Here is a 10489-nt window from a genome sequence, read left to right as displayed (position 1 = left end):
TGTTGGATACCTATAGTAATAGGTTTCATATTTCATGATTGGCAAGAGAAAAGCCAAATATGCTCTGCTTGGTATCCCAAAGATCCCATATTTCCTAGAAAGCAAGAGCTGGGTAAAGTGTTTCAAGTATTGAGGACCTTATTTCAATTTTTGTGGATGATTCAACAGTTTAATCTGGATCATGCCATGTTTCAATTTTGAGTTGTAGAATAGAGAAAGAGGTCTGTCCAAACAGCTTAATCTTGGCAGACAAGTAGTTCAGGTAGAGAAGCAAAGGTTCCCAAAAGTTTAATCTGGGACCTTGGAAGACATAAGGGTAGAAGTAGATAGAGAAAAAAGGAAAAAGCCAAAGAAAAGAAAAGGCAATTGAGGGTTGCAAGTCCAAGTGCCCCTCCAAGAAGAAACAAAAAATGCTAGGCAAAATAGTTGGGTAGGCAGTTGTGGTTGCAGAAAGAATATGATCACCATTACACAAGTATCAATAGGTCTCTTGCCAAGGCAATTAATCTATCAGCAAACAAAGTGGTGAATTCCATGAAATTACAGCAAAGAGCATCACTAACTTCTTCTCTTTCCCTCTCTACTCCATCACTAACACCCCCTTTCTAAATTCCCCTCCTTCATTCATATTAACTCCTAATTCTACTATATAACCTCCCCTATCTTACCCCCACCCCTAATATTATTAACACTAAGGTGTATAAAACCCCAAATCTTATGTATATTCCCTCCCCTAGGCATAATAGCCGTGTATTTTTCAAAAGGGACCAAATGGCATCTGGCCACTTTGGTGAACCTATTCCACCCTATTTCCCCTTTGCTGCAAGTCAATTTGCCTTCAAATCACCTCTGCATTGCTAAAACCCACTTTCCAAACCCATTTTGCCTATAAAACCTTTGCAAAGGTCAAATGCCCGCCTCTGGCACGTTTCCCAATCCTACCGCATGGCTGTTTAATCTAAACATTTGAAAAAACCCACATAAAACCCACAAATTTTGTTTTTTCCGCCCACAATATCTGACGCGCTTCTTTCCCCTCCGCCAGCCGTCGGATCAAGCCCACCAGATCCGACGGCCTACAGCAATATCGGAGCGCCTCCCGTGACCGCACGTTAACTTCCGGGGAAGTGACGTTGCGCCTTGTCACGCCTCCTCCACGCGTCGGGCGTTAAACCATCTCGGAGCCCGCTCTGACATCCTCCGCGCCGTACCTTAACCGCCCCGGGAGACTGCCGGTTAAGGCCTTAACCGTGACCGCTGCACGTTAACCGCCACCTACCCGCCGCTAATTCACCGCCACGTCTTGCCTGCCCGTACCCGCTTACGTTATTGGCCCACCTCACTGCTGACTGGGCTGCCACCTCGCCGCACCTTTGACCAGTCGCCCACTGCCACGTCGCCCGATGACGTCAGCTGACGTCACCTCACCATGACCCACCAATGACGTCATGCTGACGTCAGCAGAAAAAAGCGCCAAATGGTAAAATGACCCATATTTACCAAATTTCCCGTGTTTTTACCATTTTCACTGTGTTTTTTACTGAGCGCTCTGCTTGACCGTTTGAGCTCGAATTTTCGCCAACCAGTCGATTAGCCCGGGCGACCTCCTCAAAAAGCACCTGTGCACCTGTGTTCAACCTCTGCTCGTCGAATTACAGGTATTTAGACCATTTCGCCCTCCATACGACCTTCATTAAGCTCAAAATTGCTCACAGGGATAATAGAACCATAAAAACTATATTTACACCGTTCATTCCCCTTCATTCATCCAGCATTGTCATTGTGAGGGCCAAGAAACACCGGCAGAGCTCTAGAAACCTGCAATTCCCATTAAACCTCTGTAATTCTGCGTTTTCCCGGCAGAATTGCTAATAGACATAATTCACCCTGTTAGAGAGTTCAGTTACACCACAGAGAGGTTCTATCACTAGACTCCAGTAGTATTTCAATTGCTACTGAGAGAATTCCCCTTGAACACTCAAAACCTCAAACTGTTTCCACAGAAGACTGCCTCCAGACTGTGTTTTCACCATTCCACCTGTCTATTTGCAATTCTGGTAACTTGAACAGCTATGGAGACCCCTATTGCACTGAACATTAAGCCCATCAATGCACCTCACCAAGAACTAGCATGGAAAGCCCTGGGAGACATGGACTACCAAATGCTGGATTGGTTTCCCATGGGAACCAAGTATAATGTGCTAATGCTGAATGAACTAAGAGCCCAGCACCTCAGTGGAGCAGATATCTTGGGGATTTGGGAGTCAAATTTGCCCATATACAACCTTCCCCAAGTCAATCCAATGCCAGAGCTCATTTACAGCTGCCAGGAATGCTATGACCCCAGCCAAAGGCAGTCATAAGCCCCACAGGCCTAGTCCTGTTCCAGATCACCCCAGAGAGCATAAACCAGATGCTGCACTTCAATACAGCCAAGAAATTGACCCCTCTGTCCATGCAGAATCTGATTAACACAGGGATCAAGCTGTCCAGTGACCAGATTATCAAAATTAACCAACTGTTTGTCACACCAAGCTCTGAAACAGTCAGAACCCCTCCTATTGGGTACCATTATCTGAATGAGTTGGGCAGAATGCTGGTGGACCTAATTGGCTATGTCCTAGGATTCAGGGGGCTGGAAGATGTAGATGAAAGCATAATGGCAATGCTGTCCATGTTTGCCCCTGGTAAGCCTCCAGCTGTGCAGTATGATTATGCAACTTACATAGCAGAGAAAATCCATGATCAGTTCATGAATCTGAAAAGGGAGAGACTGTTCAGGTACTCCTCATATATAATCATTTATTCCTTTTCTATCAGCCAGCTACCTTCTCTGTTCCTTTGAGGCCACTCAATGCCCAAGGAAGCCCAAGATCAGTTGTTTTCTGGACCTCTGTGTTTCATTTACCTCAGTATCACCCTATACATACTGTGAGTTCATTGATCTATTTGTTCATCCGGCCCTAACAGTTCTGCAAGGTACTCCTCCTCCTAGATTAACCGATGAAATGAGGAGGATTCTACATCTGAACAAATCCTACAATATTGGCAACTGGTACTTCTACCAGAACCACACAGTCATTAGGATATATGGCTGAAATGAACCCATTTAGGTTGCCAAGGTATGTCCCCATGAGGCTTTTTGCCTTGGAGTATTTCAGGCAGTTTGGGAACTCAGATTACCTTCATTTTCAGAGTAGAAACAAGAAGTCACAATTGAAGGTAAGAAGCCAGCTAGGTTCCTTCCTGTATAACAAGAAAGAGGAAGGATGGAAAGAGGCACACAGCATGCTGGAAGGCCTCAGATTGCAGACCAGTTTTGAGTGGATTCCTTATGACCCCAATCATAGTATCTCCCTCAGGAGAATTAGATACAGACTGGGCAACTATGCACATAAAAGACAACCGAAAATAGAAAAGTATGCCAATGCACTAGATTGGGAAGAGGGTACACTAATAGAACAACTCACTGAGGTAGAATTGCTTGAGAAAGAAGCCAGGAATGTACAAAAGGAAACTGACTTGGAAACTTGTGCACAGGTGCCTCACTCCTACAGAAAGCAAAGTGGAACAGCTGCTGGATCTTCAGCAGCACAGCAGCAAACCACTGAGAAGACATCCCAGGCAGCAAGCAAAGACAAAGGTAAACAGGTGGAACAGCCACCTGTATTGACAGAGGAACAAGTGGACACCTTGCTACAGCAGCAAGAGGAAATGGAACAGCAAGAACTGGGACAGCAACAAGAAAAAGCACAGTCCAGTGAACAGCCCTTGCAGCAGGAAAAGGGGACAGATCAACCTGGCAATACTGAGCAGCAGCCTCAAACAAATGTGCCTCCCAGGACAGACACCAATAGACACATCAGTCCTCCAAACACCACAAAAGGAGGATGTGACAAGGAAAAGGGAGAGAGAGACCCCCCACACCTCATCCTTCATCAGGGGAGAGAAGAGACAAAGACTGAATGACTCCCAAGAGGAGGACATAGCAGTAAGGCAAGCCATGGGCATGGGCCCACCAGTGGAGAACTTTCGGCCAGCTCATCCCAGCGAGGACATGACATGACATGGGAGGAGAGGTCAGCTCCTCCAGTCAAACAAGAAAGGGCAGTCAAGTATAAAACAGCAATTCATTGACATCAAAAGGAGGAGTGATCCCATAAAAGTGCAGCTATATGATCACTTGTTGAACCTAGCTCCTAGCAACCAGCAGAGACTCATGTCTGCTTTCGATGTGAGCGAAGGCAAAATGATAATGAGCCACTTCATGCCTACAACTTTGCAGCCTCAGTCCACCTCGGACTATCTAAGAACCAACATGGAGGTTCTTGCCAAAGACATACACCCCATGGACAAGATTGAACTACATAAGCAGACTGGTGAAATGGTGTATGCCTCCCTGGCAGATGAGACATTGGAGAATTATAAATTAAAGAGCAGCCTGGACAACACAGCTTCTCAGCTGGAGTTAGAAAGAGCTTCATCACAAGCCAAGGACAATAGGATCAAGTCCTTGGAAGAGGTAATCATAGAGATAGGGCATGACCCTAAAGATGTCAAAGGCATCCAAGAGCTCCTGAAGATAAGGGATGCAGACATGGCAGCCCTAAGAAAGAAATCAAACTCCCGGCCACCATCCATCCACAAACAGATGAAGTTGCCCAGCAAAGGCAAGAAAAGGATGCTACAGATCTGCTGGTATCCTTATATAAAGAGCTGGTCAGGACTCAGGACCAGCTAGGACAAACTGAAGCTGCAAAGGCAGCACTACAGGAAACACTGAAGCAAAGAGAAGAGGGCCAACCCTCCCAGCCTCCTCCTGTCATAATAAATCTTGAGGAAACCCCTCCCAAGATTACTCCTCCTCCTCTCAGCAAACAGAAACTACAGCACATCCACAGCAGCAACAACTACAACATCAGAACAGGCTGCTAGCTTAGACATGCAAAAGCTGCAAGCTGAGATCCAAGCCATGGAATCTCAAATGAAAGAGCTGGATGAGCTTAAGAAAACCTTGACTAAGGTAAATGAAAGGTTTGACAAGAGCAAACAGAATGAGGCAGCCAAGGACAGAGAGGTGAAAGCTCTTAAAAGAGAATTGCTGAACTAGAGAAGGAGCTTGCACTAGAAAAGGTGACAGCTGAAATGAAAGCAGTGCTATGGAGCAACATTGGGCGGTCCATTGCCAAACAGTGGCAATATATTGAGACCATGGATGAGCAAATGGTGCTCATCACTAAAGCAAACAGAGAAATACAGAGAGCCAGGGCAAGCCTTGGACACATGCCAGAAGCTGCTACAAGGATAATCAACACTCTGAACTATAAGACTAGCTCTCAATTAGCTGTCATGGGAATCACTAACAGGACAGAAGCAATTGCTGTAGCAAAGAGAGTCATTACATTGAGAAACTTGGTTGGAACATTGGAGAGGAGGACCCAGGATATGCAAACTGAAATCAATAGATTCCTGGAAAAATTCGTGACACTGCAGAACAGAGGCCTCCCCAGCATCTTAAGCAGTGTAGGAAGACTGCTCACCCTGGACAATTACAACAAGAGGATTGATGCCCATGCAGTGGCAGAGATTGCACAACCACCCAGCACTTCAGCAGAGCCAGGGCCAGCCACAGGGCAGAGTATGTATGACAGGGTGGAGAACCTGTTTTTCCTAATGAATGAAGTTGACCATCTGTTTGATACACCACCTAACTTCTTCAAATTTACAGAAGCAGATGAAACTCTGGGTGCAATCCTAGCACACCAACTGCCCACACAGGATGCCTGGAGAAATTTAACACAAACAGTTCTGTCAGGCCAGAATCAGTAGCGCTATTTCTACAGGCAAATAAGCATACATGCGCAGGCACAGTTTTGAGGAAAAGATATCTACAGGGAAGAGGCAGAGGCTGAGCCAACTCAGCAGGACCATTGACTCACCACAAGCAACAGTCACAATCACAGGTGACAAGTCCAAGACACAGCGTACAAAGCATTAAAGACAGATTTTCCAGCATTTACTCAGAATATCTCGACCGACTTAGCTGTCTCCAAAGGCTAAAATATCTTCTGACAGAGCATTAAAATGCCTGTACTCTGTAATCAATGCTGCATTAAATTTTGCCCATAATATCTTAAGTAGTTGGTAAGAAAGTAAAATCTGAGATAACTCAGGACTCAGATATTTTGTAAATGACCGCAAGTATATATTCACCCTTCACAGCAGTTGAAGGGGTTGTTGTTATTTTCTTTTGAAGAGCTCTAGCTCGTTGTAATATTTTCAGAGAAGTAATACAAAGGAAGAATGGAATTTCCAAGGCTTGGTGTTCTTTGATGTATTGTGGTGAAAGATGAATGTTACAGGATTCCAGGGTGTTGCATAAAACAGCAAGTATTCTCAAATCTCTTTGTTATGTGTTTTTTGAGTCTTTTGTTCTCTTTTGTTGTTCAAATGTTTTACACTTGATAGCAAGGTGAAAGGATAGTCCCAGGATTTAACCATGTTTACCCTGGACTCAAACTGAGCTATTATACATGTTTTCCTCAGATACAGTGACAGAATTGTAATTCTTAATTGCTGCATTTCAAAACTGTGTCTTTTACTGTGACAGTCATTCTCAGGGATTCAATTTTTGCCCCTAAGACCTCTGTTTTCTCTTCTTAAAGCTGTCTGTTGGGAACATATAGATAACAAGTGAAAATTCTTAAATGCTTTCACTGTTTGTGTTACCTGTTTCCAGTCTTTTAATCAAAAAATCTGTTCTATTAAGCACTCAAATGGCCCTGTAAGTCCCATCTTTCATCTCAAAGTTTCAAACACATATAGCCACAGACTCCATTGCCCAATGGTACTCAACCTCTCAGAAAACTACTTCACTAGAACCTAAAAGGAGTTTCATCAACCAAAACATAAACAAAAACCAGTACATAATAGCTAGCCTAAAACCCTATCACAAACAGTTACAAATCATAAAGAGAGAGCCCTCTCTGATCACAGTTTGGCTAGAAACAGTGATCCAAAGATTGGTTAGTGGTTACCCCGGCCGTATTCCCTTGGGAGTCATAGGGAACAACCTGGGTGTTAACATAAATGGCGACTCCACTGGGGACTTAGAGTTTTTTCAATTACTATCTATTTCCAAAAGCTACCATCAAGCCTGAAACTAGCCAAGAGGCCTTAGGACTGTTTCTGTAAACACAGGGACAGCTTTAGGGAAGAGCTAACTAGGGAAACTTCATCTTAGCTTTGAGACCTATATAGTCATTCCAGAATTCTTACCTAGTCCTTGTACATACAAAACTTCTGTATAAAGTTCTAAAAGAATACTTAGAAGCTGGCTCCCAAAAGAAACCCAAGGCACACTAGGGCAAACCCTGACCCTGATCAACCCATCATTGTTGATAATCCAAATATCATACCAAAGAACATAAGGAGACAGCAAAAGCAGGAGAAGCCTGCTGATTCAGATATAAGTTTAGACCAACCTATCCTCATTCCAACTCCTTGTAAAGTCCTTTTCCGTTCCACACCTAATTCCCCTAGTTCATCATCAACACCTCAAAGCCCTCCTCTCCATCTTCACCATCTGCACATACTCTTTCAATCAGTTTCCCTCTTGTTACCCCCTGTTATACCTGTGATCCCAGCTGTCCCATTTGTTCCTATTAACCCTATAAATCCCATAAACATGGCTAACAGATATGCACCTCTGCAGATACCAGCCAATGCTCCAGCTCTACCCCAAGACTACCAAACTAGACTCTCATTTTTTGACTCCCAGGCCCTTTGACAGCTACCCAGCATGCTAAAAGATGCAAGATCACTTTGAGACCTTTGAAATAGATGATGACAGTGTTAGGATGAGAATTTTTGTCCAAAGCTTAACTGGGGATGTCAGAACTTGGTTTAGATCCTTAAATGCAAATTCCATTGCAACCCTGAAGTTCTATACCAGGAATTTACCAACAGATGGGAAAAAAAGAGAGATCCACACCATATACTTGGTGAATATAACACTATTAAAGAGGTCCCCAAGAAACGGTTTTGGAGTATTGTGCTAGGTTTAACAACATATACAATGCTATCCCCAGAACTTAAGGCCCCCTCCTGATTTGGCCCTTTATAACTTCCCTGATGGTTTTGATTCTGATATGGCCTATCAGTTGAGAGAAAGAGACCCTCCAACCCTTGCAGAAGCCCAAAGAGTTGCAGTCACTGTAGAGGCCAACCTAATTGCCAAAAGAAACAGGGCAAAGCTGGAAAAGAAGGTTGGTTTCAAAGAAGAGCCCTCAGGCTTTGATCAAAAGTTGGATGCAATACTAAACAGCATGAAAAGACTAGGTGAGAGAGTGGAATCAGTAGAAAGAAAGTCATCATGGGAGGCACCACAAAACAATACTCCTAGAAACCCAAATTTTAGGAGAACACAGAACCCCAATATAGGAAAAACAGGTGCTGACCAAGATATCAGACCCCCTTTTCAAGAAAATTATGCAGAAACTTCCTCAGCTAATCAGCTCAATGAAGATCCTGAGATCAACTTAATAGGTCTGGATGGTAAAAGCCATGTTTTCCTAACACAAGAAGACCATGATGAGGATGAAAACAAAACATTCCAAACACAATCAGGAGAATCCTTTGACTTTAAACAAGGGTATGATACTGCTGTCTATGAAGTCCATAAACAATACAAACTAAGAAGTCGGACTGTAAATGCAAATCAGCCTGAGAAGGTAAAGGAAAAACAGCAAACTAAAGAAACCTTAGTCACTGAACCTAATGACAAAACAAACTTGCCTGCAAAGGAAGTAGTGGTTGAGGAGGTCACTGAATTACTGTCCACACCACAAGAGCCCACAGCAACCTCATCCTCTCACCCAAATCCGAACATTACCCCTCAAGACATGGGCATGAGGGGCAGGTTCCAAAATCAAGATGAAATCCAACAAGAAGATTCAATGAACAAGGAAAGGACTGCTATCCGTGACCCTAAAATTCAGGTGGATAAACCCTTTGACCTAGGAACAGAGATTGGCAAGTTAAAGATAGCAATTCCCCTTTCAGAGCTAGCCAAGCATGACATATATAAGCAACAGATCAAAAAATCCCTTCAGCTCACCAACAACAAAGATGATGTAAATGTGCTAGATGACACTCCAGAATTACTGTTTGGCCCAGAGGTAGATGGAAAAACAGTAGTCACAGGGGTTTTACCTTTTTATGTCAGCTTGCATGTTCATGATAAAATACTGCATAATGCAATGTTTGACTCAGGTGCATCTCACAACCTTATGCCAAAAGCAGTCATGGAAAGATTAAACTTGGATATAACAAGACCATACAAAGACCTGTTTTCCTTTGATTCTAGTCAAGTCAAATGCTTGGGCCTAATTAAGGATTTATGTGTGTCCCTGGTTCAATTTCCCAACAAAACCATTTTAATGGATGTTGTTGTTGCTGATATCCCACCCAAATATGGAATGCTCTTATCAAGATCATGGGGAGCCAAGCTCCAAGGCTCCCTGCAATTAGACATGTCATATGCAACCATCTCTGTCTTTGGACAACCCAAGAGACTTTATAGGGAAACACTCATGAAATATATGGTCAGCAGTGAAGAAAAGCCTCAAAATTTTCCAATATATGCTGTCCATTCGGACATAGACTCCTTCATCCTTTTCAATGACAGCACAAGTTCCTTAAGCAATGACATTAAGACCGAAACACCCATACAAGAACAAAACATCGATCAAACAAGTGGCACCTGCCAAATTTTAATCAGCCCAACAGTACCCATTCACCCTCCTTTAGTTGTAAAAATTGTCAAACAAATGATGAAATTATCCTAGGAGACAAATGGGAAAAGAAACCTCAACTCATGCTCACATGGCCATCCCATGAAAAGAATTTAAGATCCCCTGACCAGCAAGATAGTCTGTGGGTCCTAGAGTTTGATGGCTCAGTTAACAAGTTAGGGGCAGGAGCTGGAGTATGGATACATAACAAAGAGAAAGCCTGTGCACAAGGCCGGGCTTATAGATTGAACTTTAAATGCACTAACAACATGGCAGAATATGAAGCTCTGCTACTAGGCCTCAAGATTGCAAAATCATTACAAGCACATAGCCTCTCAATCATGGGGGACTCTGATCTAGTAATTCAACAAGTAAAAGGGGATTTTGTCACCAATGACAAAAGATTAAGGTCCTATAGGTCTGCTGTAATTGAAATACTAGAAACTTTCTCCGAGTTTGTTATCACAAAGATTCCAAGGGGCCACAATCTCCATGCTCACAGCTTGGCAACATTTGCCAGCACCTTCAAATTCCCACTACAACCCAACAATTGTTTCACAGCAGAGGTCAAATATAGGCCTTCTATTCCAAACAATGTCAAAGAGTGGCAAGTATTTGAGAATGATAGGCAAATAAACAACTTTTTAACCTTGCAACAAGAGTTTACAGGATTAAATATTGACCTTGAGACAGCA

Source organism: Pinus tabuliformis, chromosome 3_2, assembly GCF_031772625.1.
Source record: "Pinus tabuliformis cultivar Carrire ecotype Pingquan chromosome 3_2, CPIR1, whole genome shotgun sequence".
Lineage (NCBI taxonomy): Eukaryota > Viridiplantae > Streptophyta > Pinopsida > Pinales > Pinaceae > Pinus > Pinus tabuliformis.
The sequence above is the reverse complement of the archived record's forward strand: the minus strand, read 5'-3'. Positions refer to the sequence as shown.